This window comes from Pelobates fuscus, chromosome 2 (genome assembly GCF_036172605.1).
Source record: "Pelobates fuscus isolate aPelFus1 chromosome 2, aPelFus1.pri, whole genome shotgun sequence".
Lineage (NCBI taxonomy): Eukaryota > Metazoa > Chordata > Amphibia > Anura > Pelobatidae > Pelobates > Pelobates fuscus.
This window is the reverse complement of record NC_086318.1, coordinates 138,027,348-138,050,211: the sequence shown is the minus strand read 5'-3', so window position 1 is coordinate 138,050,211 and position 22,864 is coordinate 138,027,348.

Here is a 22,864-nt window from a genome sequence, read left to right as displayed (position 1 = left end):
ATATGCGTTGGTACCTGGTGCCAACTAGGATAGCTCATATATATGCAGGGGCATCAAATTTATGTTGGCGCTGCCATAAACAGGAGGGCATTCTATATCATATTTTTTGGTTATGTCCAGGTATTACTAAGTTTTGGAAAGAATTGGGAAGTTTTTTTCAAAATGATTTGAAAGCAGTGATACCTACCCAACCCGAATGTTTTTTATTACATATGTTTTCTATAAAAGGAGAGAGGGCGGTGGTTGCGCACACAGTAAATTATATCCTTAGTCTTAAGTGTAGACCCCTAGGTTCTGTAAATATAAAAAAACAACATAGGGCAGTACATCTTAGACACAATAAAAGTATAAAAAACTTGGAAAACTCACAATATTTAGAGCCTTTCTGAGTTGGCTCTAAACTTTTAAAGCAGTGTGATCAATCTGGTGCAGGTAATGCAGTATTGGTCCCTTGGGAAAAACGCCAACCGCCTTCTTTGTATAGAAGAAATCAGGAACCAGGATCACCAGGTGAGTAAAAGGTAAATACTTTAATTTAAAACATAAAAAGTATATATAAAGCACAACGCGTTTCGACCTAGTCCAAATAGGTCTTCCTCAGGTGCATAACAAAAACGGACTGACAACTTTCTTATATACCATACATACTACATGCAATTATTGGTAAAACATTAGCAGCTGTGTAAAGTCCATCCTTCCATCCATATAAGGAGTGTTTCCGGCGAAGGTAGTAATACTTGTGCCTCCTCCAAGATGGCCGCCGTCTATTAGTGTCTATGGGAGTGCGTGCGACATTCCCAAGATGGCCGCGCGTCATTTCCAAGAGAATGTGTGTATTTCATTTCATTTCCGGTTTCGCTTTGCTCCGGTCACGTGGTACAGCTTCCAATCACGTGACACCGGAGGGGGGCGTGGATAGGTGATTGCACATACGGCCAGATCATAAATAAGGAGGATAGTAAACCCTATCACTCCAAGTCCATATTATTAGTCCATATTACATAAAAATAAAAATAAAGAGAGAGAGAGTAATATCAGATAGAGGTATCTAACAATGGTGTCATTAAAAAAATATAAGTGTCATACATCTTAATAAATATAATAAAAGCATTCAGGTAAGTAAGAGTAGTATAATAAAACCTACATATCAAATTTGACTATAATAAATTAATAGTATCACACACATAAGGGAAAATTTATAAAATTTAGCTTATTCCAAAATCAATGTTTAAGCCCTTTGGGCATAATGTTTGGAGCTCAAATATCCAGTTTGATTATTTTCTATTTAAATTCATAGCTCCATTGCCACCTCTCCAATGATTTTCTATTTTATGGATTGCAGTGAATTGCAACTCATTGGGATTAGAGTTATGTCTTTCTAAAAAGTGACTAGATACACTATGATTTAAAAACCCAATTTTTATATTTCGAATGTGTTCATAGATCCTAGTTTTTAGCGGTCTTGAAGTTTTACCTACATACTGTAGGCCACATGTACATTGCAGTAAATAAATGACGTTGGTAGACTCACATGAAATAAAATAATTAATATTAAAAGTTTTTTTAGTTATATTAGAAATAAAATCCACTTTCTTTTTTTTAGTTATATGGGTATTTCTGCAGGCATAACAGTTACCACAGTGGTAAAAACCTTTTTGCGTTTCTGACCACTTAGTTAAAAAATTAGAATTCTTGTTTTCTTTATCTACATAGTTTGAGGTTAAAATTTGCTTAAAATTGAACTTAGGTTTATCCCCTAAAAAATCTCGCATTTCATGATCCTGTTGTAGAATGTGCCAGTTTTTGTTTACAATCCTTTTTAAAGTGCCCACGTTGCTGCAATAATTAAAGATAAGAGGGATTTGTTTGTTTAGTTCTTTTTTTGGTTCTTTTTTATCCTTGTTCTTATAATTCAATAGCTGTGGCCTATTTAAATCGCCAATGTTGTTAATATCCTGTTGGAGATCTTTTTCACAATAACCTTTTTGTACAAATTGTTTTTTTAAAAATAAAGATTGGGAATTAAAATCCTTTTTATCTGTACAATTTCTTCTCATACGTAGGAACTGGCCTTTTGGAATATTTTTAATCCATGGATCATAGTGGTAACTACTTGTTTCGATAAAACTGTTCACATCCACTTGTTTGAAGAAAGTGCGTGTTTTGAGTTGTTTATCAGAGATAAAAATGTTCAAATCTAAAAAATCAATAGTATTAGGGCTCACATTTTTGGTCAATTTTATTCCCCAACTGTTCGAGTTCAGATAATTAAAAAAAGAATTAAAATCTGACTCAGTGCCTTTCCAAATAATAAAAATGTCATCAATATAACGTCTGTATAGGGCCAAGTTTGCTCCCCAGCCATGCTCCTGATAAATAAATAGATGTTCCCAATAAGACATAAACAGGTTGGCATAGCTGGGGGCAAACTTGGTCCCCATAGCAGTACCCCTAATCTGGAGTTAAAAGTCACCGTCAAACCAAAAAAAAATATTTTCTAAAATCATCTGAATACCTTTAGTAATAAAATCAATTTGTGTACTTAAAAAATCTTTGGATTGATCTAAAAAGAAAGTGGTTGCCTCGATACCTTTAGAATGCTCAATTATGGTGTATAGACTAATAACATCACACGTGATTAATAGGTAATCTTCTTCCCATTTTAATTCATCTAAAATCTTTAAAAGGTTCATAGTCTTGCAGATGTGAGGGGCACTTTTTAACTAACGGTTGTAAGTAATAGTCAATAAATTGGGATAGTGTCGATAAAAGAGAATCTATCCCCGAAACTATGGGTCTTCCTGGGGGGTTTGCCAGGTCTTTATGTATTTTGGGCAGTATGTAAAGGACCGGTATTATCGGGTGTTGTACTTGGAGGAACGAAAGTTCATTTTTCTCTAGTACATTATTTTCCATCCCAGTCTTAAGGAAATTCTCGTATTTTATTTTAATATCCGTTGTAGGATTTTTCTCTAATTTTTTGTAGGTAGTATCATCTAGAAGTTGCCGTTTTATCTCATCAAGGTAGGCATTTTTGTCTAAAATAACCACCCCTCCCCCTTTATCGGCGGGTTTAATTACAATAGTGGAATTTTGTTTTAAGTCTTTAAGGGTTAACTTCTCTTTAAAAGATAGGTTTTGTTCATACTTAGATAAAGGTTTAATATTATATATTTCATCTAAGCAAGCCTTTTCAAATACTTTCATACTATGTGATTTAAGATATTGTGGATTAAAAGAAGATTTTTTCTTAAAATTAGTGTGTTTAATATTGTTTTCTATTAGTTCTGTATCTACACTTTCTACTTCTTCGCTTTGGGGTGTATCAGTTGTTTCTTTATTAAAAAAATTTTTTAAACATAATTTTCTGGTGAATCTATTAACGTCAATGAATGCTTCAAATTTATTTACGGAACAGCTTGGGGCATATTTAAAACCCTTTCTTAAAACTTTCTCTTTTGTTGGTGATAAAAATGTATTAGATAAATTAAAAATTCTTATTTTATTATCGTCACTTTTTTCCTCTCTTGGTTTATCTCTCCCTCCTCTGGTTTCTCTTCTGACATTCTGTATCTTTTTGTGGGAGTTCCATGGTGCTCTTCCCTCCTCATCCATCTTGGTTCTAAAAAAACCTCCTCTCCTTTTTCACTCCTTAAACGCTCAAATCTATTTTTTAAGGGGATTTGGAAAGATCGATCTTCATTATATCTTGTCCTAAACCTCTGAGCCTCTCTTCTTGGTTTAGGCGAGATAAGGACAGCTTTCCTGTCAAACTGTTTCAGTCTAGTTTGTCTATCCTTTACTGGACTTGTTTTATTATATGAATTCTTTCTCTCTTTCTGGAATTTATTAGGGATACTTTCTTTCCTTTTCCAGACCGGAGTTTTGGGTACCTCATGCCGTATAGGATTGGCATTTACATGATTTCTATATCTATTTTCCTCATGCCAATTATTGGTCATTTTTTGGGGTGGTCTTGTTCTATTCTGGTCTACTTTACCACTCCCTGGTATTTTTCTTACTCTGTTACTGGCATAATCATCCAGGTCCCTTTTATATTTCTTTTTTTTATTACCAATAATTGAGTTCTCTAATTTATCCAAATTATTTGTAACTCTTGCAGAAAGCATATCAAAATCTTGTGTCCCTACAAATGGTTCCAGCTGTGTTTGTAATTTTTTGATGGTGATGTCTAGTTCTTGTAAATCCTCCTTTCTTTGTGTTACAATTATATTGATCATTGTAATAGAGAAGGATTCGAGAGCATTTGTCCAAATTCCCATAAATTTGGTGTTATCTAGATCGAAGGTGGGGAATTTTGTGAATCTTAGCCCTCTAGGGGTGATTTTGTCTTTAAGGTACTTTTCCAAAGTAAAAATTTCCCATTTAATTTTTACTTCCCTACTTAGTAGTTTCTCCAATTGGTGGATCATGTCATCTAAATTATCACTAATAGTAAAACCCTCATTAGCACGGGGTTCTTCACACATGAATTTCTCAATGGCGGATTTAAACCAATGGTTTCTTCTTTCGAATAGTGTCATAGTAGTAGGATAAGCAGCCTCTTTATACCAGTGACTAATAAGATACAAGTAAAAAACAGAGATAAAGGATGGCGCTAACAGTTAGTTATAATGTATTAAAATATCATATATAAAAAACCAGTGCAGCACACATAAAAAAACTAAAAACCTAAGCTAATGTTTTACCAATAATTGTATGTAGTATGTATGGTATATAAGAAAGTTGTCAGTCCATTTTTGTTATGCACCTGAGGAAGACCTATTTGGACTAGGTCGAAAACGCGTTGTGCTTTATATATACTTTTTATGTTTTAAATTAAAGTATTTACCTTTTACTCACCTGGTGATCCTGGTTCCTGATTTCTTCTATACAAAGAAGGCGGTTGGCGTTTTTCCCAAGGGACCAATACTGCATTACCTGCACCAGATTGATCACACTGCTTTAAAAGTTTAGAGCCAACTCAGAAAGGCTCTAAATATTGTGAGTTTTCCAAGTTTTTTATACTTTTATTGTGTCTAAGATGTACTGCCCTATGTTGGTTTTTTATATTTACAGAACCTAGGGGTCTACACTTAAGACTAAGGATATTATTTACTGTGTGCGCAACCACCGCCCTCTCTCCTTTTATCTTTGTATGTAAGTGTTATACAGTGACTATACACTTGGGTGTTTTTTTATGTGTGCTGCACTGGTTTTTTATATATGATATTTTAATACATTATAACTAACTGTTAGCGCCATCCTTTATCTCTGTTTTTTACTTATATGTTTTCTATACCGCTCCCAGAAGAGGTTATTTATATTATTATTCACAGTTTGATAGCAACTAAAATTGCTATTGCATACAGCTGGAAAAAAATACAGACTCCTTTATTGTCAGAGATAATGATAAGACTAGACTCCTCATGTACTTATGAATTGAAGGCTGGTCGTTTGAAAGGACAGGGAACTTTATACAAAAAAAGGTGGAATAAATGGTTAGAAATAAGAGATAGATATGTTTAAGGGTTATTATATTTTTCTCCCCTTTATGCTTTTCCTAACGTTTAAAGACTATAATGAGAACTAGACTCAAAAGGGATTTAGCTAAATAGGCTGTTGTTCTATCCCCCATTCCCCACCCCTCCCTGTTACAATCCTTTATAAGAGCGTAAATTACTCTTTTGATTTGGACCGAGAGGAAGTGATAGTTTTCAGTGGGTTCTCTAAACTTTAAGCAAATGAATATTGCTTGATTAAAAAAAAAATAGAGAAAGGAAAAGAATCTGAAAAATATTGTTGTAATCAATACTGTTATGTGAATAATATTGTATATATTGTTTTTTAATAGTGTGTAATTACAGATTAAATGATGTACTGTTCCCTTTTTCCCATATCTCTCTTTTGTATCCCAATATTATATATATATATATATATATATATATATATATATATATGCATAAAACATTAACAATAAAAATTATACATTATAAAAAAAAAAATAAGTCCCCCCCTCCCAAGCCCCTGGCCCCCACCCCTGAGCGGTGGGTGGGGCCCTAATGTAAAATAATGGGGGGGGGACCTATTTTCCTCCCCCAGGCCCCCACCCCTGAGCGGTGTGTGGGGGCCCCAAATCAGAATAAGGGGGGGACCTAATGTCCTCCCCCCTGGCCCCCACCCCCAAGCGTTGGGTGGGGGCCCTAAATTATAATAAGGGGGGGACATAATGTCCTCCCCCCTGGCCCCCACCCCTGAGCGGTGGGTGGGGGCCCTAAAGTGAAATAAGGGGGGGGGCCTAATGTCCTCCCCCCTGGCCCCCACCCCTGAGCGGTGGGTGGGGGCCCTAAATACTAATAAGGGGGGACTTAAAGTCCTCCCCCCGGCCCCCACCCCTGAGCGGCAGGTGAAGGCCCTACAGTAAAATAAGGGGGTGGACCTAAGGTCCTCCCCTCTGGCCCCCACCCCTGAGCGGAGGGTGAGGGCCCTAAATTGTAATAAGGGGGGGACCTAGTGTCCTCCCCCTGGCCCCCACCCCTCAGCGGCGGGTGGGGGCCCTAAATACTAATAAGGGGGGGGGAACTAAGGTCCTCCCCCCTGGCCCCCACCCCTGAGCGGCGGGTGGGGGCCCTAAAAAAAATGTCCCCCCCCCAGGTGACTAGGGGTCCCCAAACCCCTAGTCCCCCCTCCCCCCCAATAAATATTATCCCCCTACATACCCCCCTCACCCTAAAAACTAATGAGGGGTGGACCTTTAACTAAGTACCTGTAAAAAAAAAAAATAACTTACTATTCAATGTTTTCTTTCTTCTAAAATCTTATTTTTTCAGCCCCAAAAAAGGGTTTGGGGAAAATATATTAAATTTGAATTTATGTCTAGGGTTAATTTGCACTCTACCCCAAGGTAGAGTTTAGGGTAAGGAGTGAGATAGACTAAATTAGTTACCTAACCCTCATTTCTAACCCTTACTTAACCCTATATGTCACATGTCTTGTGCTTTAGTGAAGGCACTAACTATAGTGTAAGTGTGAAACCTTCCAGGATCTTGCTGAGGAGGAGTTCCAGTCCAGCTGAAGATTCAACATGATCCCGCCTCCATCAGATTTACCTACCTGTCAGGGGTGCTAGCAGCATGTACAGCACATGGAACTGCTGATCCGTGTCAGTAGATGTGATGTGGGGTAGGGAAATCTGACGGGGTAGGGAAATGTTTGCAAAAAAAAAAAAGTATAATGCACAAACTAAAAAAGGGTGAATACTTCCTGCAGGGCAGTGGCATACAAAGGGGTGCGAGGGGGCTGCCATGACCGGGGCCAGGGGTTTGTGAGCTGTGCTGCCTGTAACTGTGTGTGTTTGTGTGTGTCTTTTTGTCTGTAACTGTGTGTGTGTGTGTGTCTCTGCATGTAACTGTGTTTGTATAAATGCCTGTAACTGTGTGTGTATGACTGCCTATGAATGTGTATGACTGTCTGTCTGTGACTGTGTGTGTGACTGTCTGCCTGTGACTGTATATGTGACTGTCTGCCAGTAACTGTGTGTGTTACTGTCTACCTGTGACTGTGTAATGCTGCCTCTTACTGTGTGTGTATGAATGTCTGCCTGTGACTGTATATGTTACTGTCTGCCTGTAATTGTGTGCATGACTGACTGGATGTGATTGTGTGTGACTGTCTGCATGTGACTGTGTGATGCTGTCTGTAAGTGTGTGTGACTGTCTGTTTGTAACTATGTGTGTGACCATCTGTCTGTAACTGTGTGTGGGGGTGCAGAGATTTGGTAGAAGGGGGCATGGGTTTTGTATTTCGGCAGGGGTCTTGTATAAAGGGGGCTAAGCAAGGGATTTGTGGAAGGGGCACACAGGGCTATTTATTACTAAGCAGGGTGATTCTACATGTCCATAGCAGTGGTGTTAATTTATATATTACTTTTTGGGGGTTTTCAGCACAATATTGTTTAACTATTTAGTTCATCAGCACTTCCTTCTAGTGATTGATACAAGTAAAGGCGTTTGCTCAGTATTTGATGATCTTGTATCCTTTATTCTTCCAGACTTGGATACATTCATTAAAATGTGACACGTATTGAATGTAGTTGTTTTTTACAGCATTACAGTCATGGGTGTTCTGGTCTAATATGTGCAATACCCATACAGTTTTATTAAATTCTTAGGAGTTTGTTCTCTTTTATTTTTAGTCTGTGTATTTTATTCAATAAAGTACTTTTACTAATTACTATATTTACCTTGTGCAATGGTGTTATATAGGTTTTTAGGCATATATATGTATGTATATATATATAGAGAGAGAGAGAGAGAGAAAGAGAGAGAGAGAGAGTACTCCACTAGATCACCTAGTTGTTTTCACTATATTTACCTTATAAAAAAAAATTAAATAATAATAGGAGCGCTCACACTATATTTCCATTTGTTTTAATTTATATATGCTAAGCCACTCTCTCTAGTGTGAGGCAGCCCTCAGTAATAAATACATTTATCTTTATGATCCACGTATTTCTGTTTTGGATAGCCTTGGAATGTACAGGATTGAAGACGACAACCAAAGTGAAGCAAAGGCTCTTCAAATGGGCAGAGGCGTGTAAAAGTCCTATAAAAATATCTAAGTGGATGGCGCTTTCACAGTACTGATACGATGTTGGGTGTGAAAGGTGTTCCCCAACACCCTTAGTAAGTGAACAGAAAAATACTTAGATACAAGGTAGAATACACACTAAGTATGCACACCCTCTCGCGTGCAGAAAGAACTTTAGTGCTTTATATCAAAAGTAATACTTATAGACTCGTAGGTATATGCGGTATATGTTCCATATATACAGTCTACAATGACAAAAAAATAAAACAGCACATAGTTTATACTGTAAGAAACAATAAGCAAATAACAGGTGTAAAATCACACTCAACTAAGTCAAAGTCTGCATTACCTTAACTAATTTTATTGTAAGCATGCATACTTAAAGGGACACTATAGTCACCAGAACAACTACAGCTTATTGTATTTCTTCTGGTGAGTAGAATCATTCCCTTCAGGCTTTTTGCAGTAAACATTGTGTTTTCAGAGAAAATGCATTGTTTAATTTACAGCCTTGGGATCAATCCACTGGCCACTCCTTAGATGGCTGCTAGAGGTGATTCCTGGGGCAGTACTGCCTAGTGTGCAGCACTACCATTCAGTGTCTCCACCCTCTGCATGCAGACACTGAACTTTCCTCAAAGAGATGCATTGATTAAATTAATCTCTATGAGGAGATGCTGATTGGCCGGGGCTATCTTTGACTTGTGCTGGCTCTGCCCCTGATCTGCCTCCTTGACAGTCTCAGCCAATCCTATGGGAAAGCATTGTGATTGGCTCAGACCACCACTTCTGATGATGTCAGCAGACAGAGTCAGTTCAGAGGCAGACAGGGACAGAGCCAGTAGCTGCAAACGTGAATACAAGTAAGATTTTACTATATTTAGGGAGGCAAGAGGGGAGCAGGGGGGCTAGATGGTGGTTTTAACATGATTTTGTTCCTGACCCTATAGTGTTCCTTTAAGCAAGCGTATGTGAGGAGTGGTAATAGACTGAGTGGTTGGTGGATCGACACCAGTCAATAGGTGGAGCGCTCAAAGTGAGATAAAATGGATCACCTTTATACATTAGTTAAAGAGACATCTAACTGCTTCAAGGGTTACTGATGTAATATAAATTTCAATATGGCTACTGAGCCTACAGATTTAAAGAGATATGTAGTCTCTATAAACTTAAGGAGATCTAACTAAATAAAGTTTTCATATTTACACAAAAAAGTGGTTCAAACTCAATTTAATTTGATTTCTTGTTCTCTTAAAGTATTACTGTAATGATCTATTATAATACAGATGTGTATATGGCTATACAGCCATCGATATACTTAACATTTTTCTTTCATGTGGAATCTTAATATGGCATTCTATTTGATTCATAGTATAAATTTAGCTGTATGGTCATTAAACTTCACAAGAGTTTATTAATTTTTAAATGTGTGTACAACTATATAGTCGTAGACTAGCTGGACTTGAATTGTATTGTTCAAAAACTTTTTATGGTATCATCATAGAAAGTGGCAGATTTCGAAATTGTTGTTTAATCCATGAGGTAACATGGTATTTAGATTGAAAATCCACCTCATCTCCATTTGACCTATATGTTGTATTAGGTCGCCTCCTCTCCAATTTGGAGTGATTTTCTGTATCCCCATGAATTGGACATTTCTAGGATCTCTATTATGGGATTTCAAAAAGTGTGAGGAGAGGCTATGTTGTTCAAATCCATTTTTTATGTTTCTAACGTGTTCCTGTATACGTATATGGAGGGGGGAATTGTACGGCCCACATATACAAGGCCACAGGGACATGTAATAATGTATATCACTTTCTTGGAATGACATGTAATTAATTCGCTGATTTTGAAACTCTGTTTTGGATTTTTTGGGTGTGGGAACGATGTTATATGCCTCTTTTTATTATGGGTGTTTTTGCAGGCTGTACAGTTCCCACATCCAAAGAAGCCTTTATTGTTGTTCAAAAAGTGTGTTTTCCCCTTTATTTTTATATGTTTTTGTACTAAAGTTCTATTGAGGCTTGGGACTCCTCTATAGACTATAGTTGGCCTTTCGGGAAGTATAGAACTTAGTATGTCATCGTTTTTAAGGATGGGCCAATATCTATTTAGGATCCTCTTAACTTGTTTACTTTTACAGTTGAAATCACATATGAATACTGGATCGATTTTATTCTTATTGGCGTTCTTTTCTTTATATGTTAATAATGAAGACCTATCTTTTGATTTCACTTCTTCGTATGCTGTGTTTAGTAATTTATCCTCATACCCCTTCTCTCTGAAGTTTTGAATAATGGTAGATGCCTGATTTTGAAAGTCTTGATTGTTGGTACAGTTACGTTTAATCCTAAGTAGTTGAGACTTTGGGGCATTTAAGAGCCAGCTGTTCTCTTGTATATAACTATTTACATCTGTTTTTTTGAACGTTTTTGATTTCAGTGTTCCATTTTCAACATATATGTTTAGATCGAGAAAGTTTACCTGGAATTTACTGAAGTGGGTGGTCAGTTTTATTCCCCAATCGTTAGATTCAAGGTGAGATAGAAAAGTTAGGAGTGACTCTTCGTCACCTTTCCAAATAAAAAACAAGTCGTCAATATATCTACGAAAGGTCACGAGGTTTGCCTCCCATCTGCCATCTCCATAGATAAACTGTTGTTCCCAATGGGACATAAAGAGATTGGCATAGCTGGTGGCAAACCTCGTGCCCATCGGAGTACCGCACAGTTGGAGGTAAAAATTATCTCCAAACCAAAAATAATTATTGCAAAGTATCCAGTCTATCCCCTCAATTATGAAGTCTATCTGTTCTGAATGAAACTTTCGGGAGCGTTCTATGAAGAGTACTTAGGGTTGCCACCTTTCTTGGAAAAAATACCGGCCTTAATCATTTGTATAATTAATTATGTATGCGTGACATCACATGATGTAAATCACCAGAAGTGAAAATTCTGTAAAATCACCAACAAACTACTTACAGATTGATTCTGCTGTATAGATGGATTGCTCCCAGTATGTTCCTGTGTCTCAGTCTCACAAGTTACCCAGTGTATCAGTGTCCCTATATATCTCAGTGTCAGTGTCCCCATGTCGCCCAGTCCTCTAGTCTCCCAGTGTCTCAGTGTCCCCATTTATCCCAGTGTCTCCATATCTCAGTGTGCCCCTATGTCAATAGGATACTAGAGGACACTGAGAGACATGAGGACATAGTGCAACCTGGGGACATTGAGACACTGGGAGACATGGGGGCACTGACACACTTGGGGACACTGGGAGACATGGGGACACAGACAATTGGAACACTGAGACACTAGGGACACTGAAAGACATGGAACACAGACACTGGGAGACTAGGGGACACTGAGACACTAGGGGCACTGGCTGGGAGACATGGGGACACAGACACTTGGGGACAGTGGGCACTTGTGGACATAGACATGGGGACACTGGGAGACATGGGGACACTAGGGACACAGAGACATGGGGCACAGACACTGGGATACTAGGGAACACTGGGAGATTTGGGGACACTGAGACACTAGGGACACTGGTTAGGAGACATAGGGACACGAGGGACATTGGCTGGAAGACATGGGGACACTGGCTGGAAGACATGGGGACACTGAGACACTAGAGACACAGAGACATTGGCACACAGACACTGGGAGACTAGGGGACACTGAGACACTAGCTGGGAGACATGGTGACACTAGGGACACTGGCTGGGAGAAATGGTGACACTGAGACACTAGGGACACTGTCTGGGAGACATGGGGACACTGAAAGACATAGGGACATTATGTCTCAGTGTCTCCCAATGTCCCCATGTTTCTCAGCGTCCTTATGTGTCTCAGCATCCCCATGTCTCACAGTGTCCCCTAGTGTTCAGTGTCCCCATGATTCCCAGTGTCCCCAAGTGTCTCAGTGTCCCCAGGTCTCCTAGTGTCCCCTAGTGTCTCAGTGTCCCCATGTCTCCCTGCTGCCTTTCCTCTCACCCCTTACTTACCTTAGCTGTAGTCTGTCTCTGCAGGCTGGGAGTTGCTGTCTGGACTCTCTGTGCTGTGTAGCTGCTCCCCCTGCGGATCAGTGAGTAGAAAGAAGCAGGGATATGCTGTAACTTCCTATCCCTGCCTCTCTCCATGTATACTGTTTTTATCTTTATCTTTAGGCTCATAGTGCCTCCTTTCATAATATTTATTAAAGGGGTAGGTTGGCTTGGGAATTGTAAATTATACACTCCCTCTTTTATTTTTTTATATTATAGTTTGCTGTCACAAAATAATTATTACAATAGCAAACACTATCTGGAAGGGATTTGGGGGGGATAAACAGTAGTTATTATTATTATTATTGCCATTTATATAGCGCCAAGAGATTCCGTAGCGTTTTACAATATTATAGGAGGGGGTAATTTAACTATAAATAGGACAATTACAAGAAAACTAACAGGTACAATAAGTTGAAGAGGACCCTGCTCAAACAAGCTTACAGTCTTTAGGAGTTATTGTGTTGTTGTCCCACGTGCAGATTATTTAGAAGTATGTTTACCCAGTTTTAAAGAAAAATGTGTTGACAAGATTTTTAAACACAGAATTACAGGGTTTACATGGTAATATGTTGAAAGAAGCAGTTTTCTGTTAATAAAGTTTATATATAAAAAAAAAGAACAGTAAGCAATATAGCTACAATCATCAGTAACCTGACTCAGAATGTATAGAAAATATCACATTCTAAGATATTAGAAACAAAATCTAGAATATAAATGCAGATTATGCACTAGTATGATATTCTTAACTGCTTTTTGTCTTTGCAGATAAAAATGCTCTTACGATGATGTACAATGAAATAACAAACGTCCAGATATCAGGTCTTCCTGGACGTGTTTGTTTTGGCAATGATTGAGGTATGATTGTTCCAATATGGTGAGTCAGATATTCCACCTCAATATGAAACCTGTTTACTGATACCAGCATGCAGAACCCCGGAGAAGAGAGAAGTAGCTAGTGTCATCAAAGAAGGCTCAGCTGTGGCATGTATACATTAGTACTCAGCAGGCCTAACACATAGCTCACAAAAGCACACATTTGAATTGAACAGCTTGTTGTATCGGTTGTATTAGGTCAGAATTGCAACCAATATGAGAGTTAATGGAATGCTTGTATCCCTTTTGCTTTTATAATAAAACAGCCTATTTCCAAGTTGTTGGTTTTTTTTTTTCATTTTAAATAAGACATTTTCTGGCCAAGTGAAAACAAGGCACAAAACTAAAAAGAATTATAAAGTGGGAGAATGAGCAAGGTCAAGTTCCACGTTTTGTGGTCCAAAATTAACATGCTGTCTCTTTTTTATTCTGTTTCTTTAACCCCTTAAGGACACATGACATGTGTGACATGTCATGATTCCCTTTTATTCCAGAACCTTGGTCCTTAAGGGGTTAAATGGACTCTATAATCACTAAAACAAATTTAGCTTAATGAAGCAGTTTTGGTGTATAGATCATGCTCCTGCAGTCTCACTGCTCATTTCTCTGCCATTTGTTTACCCAGCACTAGCCACGTCTCCCCTGGCTGTGACTAACACAGCCTCCCTACACTTTCCTGTAAAGCGACGTCTAATTTTTAAACTTCCTTTATTACACAGAGTGTTTCATTTAGACTTTCTTATCTCCTGCTCTATTAATAGCCTGCTAGAGCCTACAACAGTCGCCTGTGTGTGATTACAGGTCAATTAACAGATGATAACAAAACTTCTAAAGTAAACACACTATGCTGTAAGATTCGATTGCATATTAAACCATTTGTTGTAAGTCCCAGACTGGTGAGGTGTAGCTAGGGCTGCTTAAACAGAAATGGAAGTTCTTTAACTCCAATATGGCAATAAATTAAGCGGTGAGACTACATGCGCATGATCTATACACCACAACTGCTTCATTAAGCTAAAGTTGTTAAAGTGCTTAGAATATCCCTTTAAAGAGTAAACGTTTATAACTTTATTTCTGTATATGACAATTAAAAGCAACAAAATACATTTTTATTAAATGTTTAGCTGGTTTCTGCTTAGAACTCTGCTCTAGTTGTAACACACTAAATCAGCGTTTCCTAATTAGTGTCCTGAGAACAAAACTGTTCAAAACTGTTCTGCCATGAATCGCAACATCTAAGATGGCCGCTGCTCCCTGCTGTTCCGGAAGGTCGGAAACAGCAAAGATCTCTTATTAAGAGATCGCGAGCTTGCCCCACACTTATGCATGCCTGTCATCAACCTGCCCTCTCTCAGCCCGCCCTCTGTCAGCCGGCCTTCCATCAGCCATTTCATATCTACTCTGTGATAGGAATTGGAAGCATTCAGGCACTTTGATCAGAATATAAATTAAGAAAATGATATATTTTACTCCCATTTAGACTGATACTGCCCTTTAGATGAATGCCCATTGTGATACCTGTGGATAGGTATTTGTGACTGTGTTAAAAGTCTGCATTAGAAAACAAGTTAATAATTTAGTTAGGCTTCTCATACTTTTTTTGTTAAACTTATTTATAAATAATTTTATTTTAAAAATATATATAGTCTGCTTACTATCTGTATAAATCAGTGATATACAAAAAAAACAAACCAAAAAAAACAAAAAAACATTGCTTTAGATAGAGTGGAAGCATTCAAAGCCTCTGGTAGGTGCTCAGCTCACAATAGTGGCCACAGGAGAAATTATTTCTTATACTGCCATTTAGAGGTTACTGCCCCTTTTTATTTCTGCTTACTATATGGAGAAATCTGTGATATACCAAAAAATGTTCTTCCTAAGAGCTGTTAACAAAACAGGTTGTGAAATCTGTAGTAAAGTGTTCTCTTTACTCCAAGACTGAGCCAAAATCTTGGTTACATTAAGTTCTTTCTAAGAGCTTTATAAAAAAAAAAAAAACAGCATCCATTGCAGCGATGTAGTGAAATCTGTATTTTTTTTTACCAACCATCAACCATGAATTTGGACATCTGGTTAAAACAAGGAAGATAAAAATGATTGCTACTTCTAACTGTTCGACACTTATAGAAGCTAAGAAAGACGATACAAAAAGAAATTAAGAAAACAAGTCCGATATAGTTGAATCTACTGTTCCTCAAATAGCAGAGACAAGTGACAAGTCAAAGAAAAAAAGAAAAGCACACAATGCTACCCAATCTTCTTCTCAAACAAAGAAAAGAAAATATGATGATAGCTAATTGTCATTTGGATTCACAAGTGCCAGAAATAAAAAAATATTCCAGTCTTACCTTATTAACTATGTTGCATTAGTCTAGTTTCACAAATAGAAAGAGAAAATCACCTATAACTTGTATTAAAGTCTGTTACATAACATGCTCTATTTTCTTTTAAATGTATGTGGCAAAGGCAGGGCAAACATTGCAAGTGAAAAAAAAAAGGATAGGCATAAGGCTATCCTAACTATAAGATAATGCCAGGGACTAATGAAAGTATTTAGAAAACTGGGCAGACTAGATGGGCCGAATGGTTCTTATCTGCCGTCACATTCTATGTTTCTATGTTTCTATAAACATTTCCCCTTAAGGACGGCGGGCGTGCTATGCCGTCCTTGGGGATCCGGCTCTAAACGCCGGCAGGCGGCCTAGCACGTCCACGCCGTCCTTCCCACTAACCTGCTCACTGGCGATTCCCTTCCGGCGATCGTGATGGGGGGACTTGGCTGGCATCCCAGGGAGTCCCCCTGCTGCTGATCCGGCCCTCCTGGGCCATGGGATCGTGAGGTCCTTGCGAGGAATAGTTGTCCATAGCAGTGCCAGCAGGAGGAGTGCCTGGAATGACAGGTAGTCCCCCTGCTGCATGAAATAAACTAAAATAAAGTTAAAAACAGTGTAAAATAAAATAATATATACTTAGATCATACATACATATATATATATATATATATATATATATATATATATATATATTATGTACATGCTCTAAGTATATATATACATAAACATACACATAAACATACACATAAACATACACAAAGATACCATAAAACCTGTACATGTGGGGTACTGTTTTACTCGGGAGACTTTGCTGAACACAAATATTAGTGTTTTAAAACAGTAAAATGTATTACAACGATGATATTATCAGTGAAAGTGAAGTTTGTTTCCTTTTTTACACACAAACGGCACTTAGATTGACGATATTATTGTTGTGATACGTTTTAATGTTTTGAAACACTAATATTTGTGTTCAGCGAAGTCTCCTGAATATAACAGTACCCCTCATGTACAGGTTTTATGGTGTTTTCAAAAATTACAGAGTCAAATATAAGGCTTGTGTTATAGTTTTTCAGTTGTTTAACATTGAAATTCACCAGATTGGTTACGTTGCCTTTCAGACCGTATTGTAGTCCAGGAATGAGAATTTCACCCATGATGGCTAGTGTTGTCGCGAACCCGAAATTTTCGGTTCGCGAACGGCGAACTTCCGCAAATGTTCGCGAACCAATGGGCAGGCAAATTTTAAAAACAACAGGGACTCTTTCTGGCCACAATAGTGATGGAAAAGTTGTTTCAAGGGGACTAACACCTGGACTGTGGCATGCCAGAGGGGGATCCATGGCAAAACTCCCATGGAAAATTGCACAGTTGATGCAGAGTCTGCTTTTAATCCATAAAGGGCAGAAATCACCTAACATTGACACCTGTCCTCAAAGCCCAGCCCTGATACACACTGACACAGAGCAGAATAGAGACTGTTCCCTGTCCACAGAGACCATGATACACACTGACACAGAGCAGAATAGAGACTGTTCACCGTCCACAGAGACCATGATACACACTGACACAGAGCAGAATAGAGACTGTTCCCCCTACATAGGGTCACTTGGCAGATATGGATTGACACCTGTCCTCAAAACCCCTGATACACACTGACACAGAGCAGAATAGGGACTGTTCCCCCTACATAGGGTCACTTGGCAGATATGGATTGACACCTGTCCTCAAAACCCCTGATACACACTAACACAGAGCAGAATAGAGACTGTTCCCTGTCCACAGAGACCATGATACACACTGACACAGAGCAGAATAGAGACTGTTCACCGTCCACAGAGACCATGATACACACTGACACAGAGCAGAATAGAGACTGTTCCCCCTACATAGGGTCACTTGGCAGATATGGATTGACACCTGTCCTCAAAACCCCTGATACACACTGACACAGAGCAGAATAGGGACTGTTCCCCCTACATAGGGTCACTTGGCAGATATGGATTGACACCTGTCCTCAAAACCCCTGATACACACTGACACAGAGCAGAATAGGGACTGTTCCCCCTACATAGGGTCACTTGGCAGATATGGATTGACACCTATCCTAATGATCCCTGATACACACTGACACAGAGCAGAATAGAGACTGTTCCCCCTACATAGGGTCACTTGGCAGATATGGATTGACACCTGTCCTCAAAACCCCTGATACACACTGACACAGAGCAGAATAGAGACTGTTCCCCCTACATAGGGTCACTTGGCAGATATGGATTGACACCTGTCCTCAAAACCCCTGATACACACTGACACAGAGCAGAATAGAGACTGTTCCCCCTACATAGGGTCACTTGGCAGATATGGATTGACACCTGTCCTCAAAACCCCTGATACACACTGACACAGAGCAGAATAGAGACTGTTCCCCCTACATAGGGTCACTTGGCAGATATGGATTGACACCTATCCTAATGATCCCTGATACACACTGACACAGAGCAGAATAGAGACTGTTCCCCCTACATAGGGTCACTTGGCAGATATGGACTGACACCTGTCCTCAAAACCCCTGATACACACTGACACAGAGCAGAATAGAGACTGTTCCCCCTACATAGGGTCACTTGGCAGATATGGATTGACACCTGTCCTCAAAACCCCTGATACACACTGACACAGAGCAGAATAGAGACTGTTCCCCCTACATAGGGTCACTTGGCAGATATGGATTGACACCTGTCCTCAAAACCCCTGATACACACTGACACAGAGCAGAATAGGGACTGTTCCCCCTACATAGGGTCACTTGGCAGATATGGATTGACACCTATCCTAATGATCCCTGATACACACTGACACAGAGCAGAATAGAGACTGTTCCCCCTACATAGGGTCACTTGGCAGATATGGATTGACACCTGTCCTCAAAACCCCTGATACACACTGACACAGAGCAGAATAGAGACTGTTCCCCCTACATAGGGTCACTTGGCAGATATGGATTGACACCTGTCCTCAAAACCCCTGATACACACTGACACAGAGCAGAATAGGGACTGTTCCCCCTACATAGGGTCACTTGGCAGATATGGATTGACACCTATCCTAATGATCCCTGATACACACTGACACAGAGCAGAATAGAGACTGTTCCCCCTACATAGGGTCACTTGGCAGATATGGATTGACACCTGTCCTCCAAACCCCTGGTACACACTGACACAGAGCAGAATAGAGACTGTTCCCCCTACATAGGGTCACTTGGCAGATATGGATTGACACCTGTCCTCAAAACCCCTGATACACACTGACACAGAGCAGAATAGAGACTGTTCCCCCTACATAGGGTCACTTGGCAGATATGGATTGACACCTGTCCTCAAAACCCCTGATACACACTGACACAGAGCAGAATAGAGACTGTTCCCCCTACATAGGGTCACTTGGCAGATATGGATTGACACCTGTCCTCAAAACCCCTGATACACACTGACACAGAGCAGAATAGAGACTGTTCCCCCTACATAGGGTCACTTGGCAGATATGGATTGACACCTGTCCTCAAAACCCCTGATACACACTGACACAGAGCAGAATAGAGACTGTTCCCCCTACATAGGGTCACTTGGCAGATATGGATTGACACCTGTCCTCAAAACCCCTGATACACACTGACACAGAGCAGAATAGAGACTGTTCACCGTCCACAGAGACCATGATACACACTGACACAGAGCAGAATAGAGACTGTTCACCGTCCACAGAGACCATGATACACACTGACACAGAGCAGAATAGAGACTGTTCCCTGTCCACAGACACCATGATACACACTGACACAGAGTGTCCGCGTGAAATAGGGCCGTGAGTAATGACGTCACGGGTAGCCTGCCCATAGTATCGCATAGGGTGGAAGAGCTGATAGGACATCTGAAACGTATTGGGATGGAGATGCTTAATTGTTCTCCAAAATGCTTGACACCACCCCATAGTGAATCTCTGCAAACTTTAATACCATCAGAGGAGGAAGAATGTGGCAGCCCACTGGGATTATTCGAAAAATTTCAAATTGATGATTTTCCAGACCCTGGGGTTGACATTAGTCCAGACTTACATCTTGTGACCCATGAGGATGTTCCAGGCACTACTTGTGAAATAAAGACAGATAATAAAGTGAATGATCCTTCTCCTTGGGACTTGCACCCTGTCGTTGAAGGTGGAGTAGGCAATGGCAAGAGCATGCTGTGGGTAGTCAGTGCAAACACTCTCTTCCCGGTGAATAATGAGGAGACTAACTATGATGACGTTATTTGCGTTGAAAGTAATGATGCCAGAGATCTTTTGAAACCATATGGAAGGAACGAATTGGTTAAAAGAAAGGCAAGAGACCACCTGCATATAGACAAGAATACGCATAAGAGAAAGAAGAGAACAGGTGAAAAAGAGAAGCTGCAGACTGCCTATCTGCAAATAGTTGAGTTATGTCCTGAAGATGTCCGTGTTACCACAGTGCAGACTCTGTTTGATACACTACTGAGGAGAGTCAGAGAAACCCCAGATCTTCACGTATTGGATGAGTCGGTGCGTGGAGTTGCAGAGAACGTAGAACAAGAAATATTTAAACTTTTCCTGTGTACTGACAGCAGATATACATAGGGTCACTTGGCAGATATGGATTGACACCTGTCCTCAAAACCCCTGATACACACTGACACAGAGCAGAATAGAGACTGTTCCCTGTCCACAGAGACCATGATACACACTGACACAGAGCAGAATAGGGACTGTTACCCCTACATAGGGTCACTTGGCAGATATGGATTGACAAATCCCTGACAAACAGCTACCACATGCAAGGAAGGCAGCAGGGGCGCAAATGACCCACTCCCAACGCGGGAAGGTAGTGACGACAAATAACAATACAGGACTCTTTAGAGGCCCTGTAATTGTAATCAGTCCACTTGAAATCCTTTAACTTTGATCAATTGGAGGGAAGTCTGGTGCAGAGCCACTGACCCATGCGCAGGGCCAGCCTTAGGCCTTTGGGCGCCCTGTGCAAGAAATCTTCACCCTGTCACACCCATGTGCAAGAAATCTTCACCCTGTCACACACACACACACAGGCAGACAGCCATACACACGCACACACACAACTGCGACTGACTAGGTTTGTCACCTCCTCAAAAGGACGCATGAGCCTACAGGCATTGCGCATGAGCGTCCAGTAACGTGGCAAAAAAATTCCCAGCTCCCCAGAGGCTGTCCTAGCGCCCCGGTCATACAAATATTCATTAACAGCTTTTTCTTGTTGGAGCAGGCGGTCGAACATTAGGAATGTTGAATTCCAACGTGTAGGGCTGTCGCAAATCAAGCGCCTCACTGGCATGTTGTTTCGCCGCTAGATATCGGCAAAGTGAGCCATGGCCATGTAGGAACGCCTGAAATGGCCACACACCTTCCTGGCCTGCTTCAGGATGTCCTGTAAGCCTGTGTACTTATGCACAAAGCGTTGTACGATCAGATTACACACATGTGCCATGCACGGCACATGTGTCAACTTGCCCAACTTCAATGCCACTATCAAATTTTTTCCGTTGTCACACACCACTTTGCCGATATCCAGTTGCTGCAGAGTCAGCCACTTTTCCACCTGTGCGTTCAGGGCGGACAGGAGTGCTTGTCCGGTGTGACTCTCTGCTTTCAAGCAAGTCAAACCCAAGACGGCGTGACACTGCCGTATCCGGGATGTGGAATAGTACCTGGGGAGCTGGGGGGGTGCCGTTGATGTGGAGCAAGAAGCAGCGGCACAAGAGGACTCAGCCGAGGAGGTTATGGAAGAGGATGGAGTAGGAGGAGTAGAGGAGGTGGCAACAGGACTGCCTGCAATTCGTGGCGGTGTCACCAACTCCTCTGCAATGCCACGCATTCCTTGCTTGTCAGCCGTCAGCAGGTTTACCCAATGCGCAGTGTAGGTGATATACCTGCCCTGACCATGCTTTGCAGACCAGGTATCAGTGGTCAGATGGACCCTTGCCCCAACACTGTGTGCCAGACATGCCATGACTTCCTTTTGCACAATCGAGTACAAGTTGGGGATTGCCTTTTGTGAAAAGAAATTCCGGCCGGGTACCTTCCACTGCGGTGTCCCAATAGCTACAAATTTTTTGAACGCCTCAGACTCAACCAGATTGTATGGAAAAAGCTGGCGGGCTAATAGTTCGGACAAGCCAGCTGTCAGACGCTGGGCAAGGGGGTGACTTGGTGACATTGGCTTCTTACGCTCAAACATGTCCTTGACAGAAACACATGACTGTGGGCAGATGAGCGGGAACTGCTCAAGGCGGGAGACGGAGTGGCGGATGGTTGAGAGGGGGCAAGAAGGACAGCAGTGGTTGACGTGGCTGAAGATGCTGGACCAGGAGGAGGATGGCGGCTTAGAGTAGGCGTGCTGCTTGTACTCATGTGTTGATCCCATAGGCGTTTGTGATGTGAGATCATGTGCCTACGCAAAGCAGTTGTACCTAGGTGGGTGTTGGACCTCCCACGACTCAGTTTCCTTTGGCACAGGTTGCAAATGGCATCGCTGTTGTCAGAGGCAGACACACAAAAAAAATGCCACACTGCTGAGCTCTGCAATGACGGCATTCTGGTGGTGGACACAGCATGCGTTGATTGGCGTGCTGTCGGGCTGACCCCGGGTGCCGATGCATGCTGTCTGACTGTGCCACTAGCTCCTTGCGACGACCCCCCCCTGCTTCCAACTCGTCTCCTCCTCCTCCTCTCTGTCTCCCCATCTGAACTTTCGCCCTGTTCTTCTTCTTGCCGAGCGGGCACCCACGTGACATCCATGGACGCATCGTCATCATCAACCGCTTCGCTTGTATCTGACAACTCAGAAAAGGAAGCAGCAGCGGGTACAACATCATCATCATCACACCGTACCTCCATGTGTTTAATGCTGCCTGCCTGAGACATATCCCTGTTATCTACATCCTCTAGCAATAATGGTTGC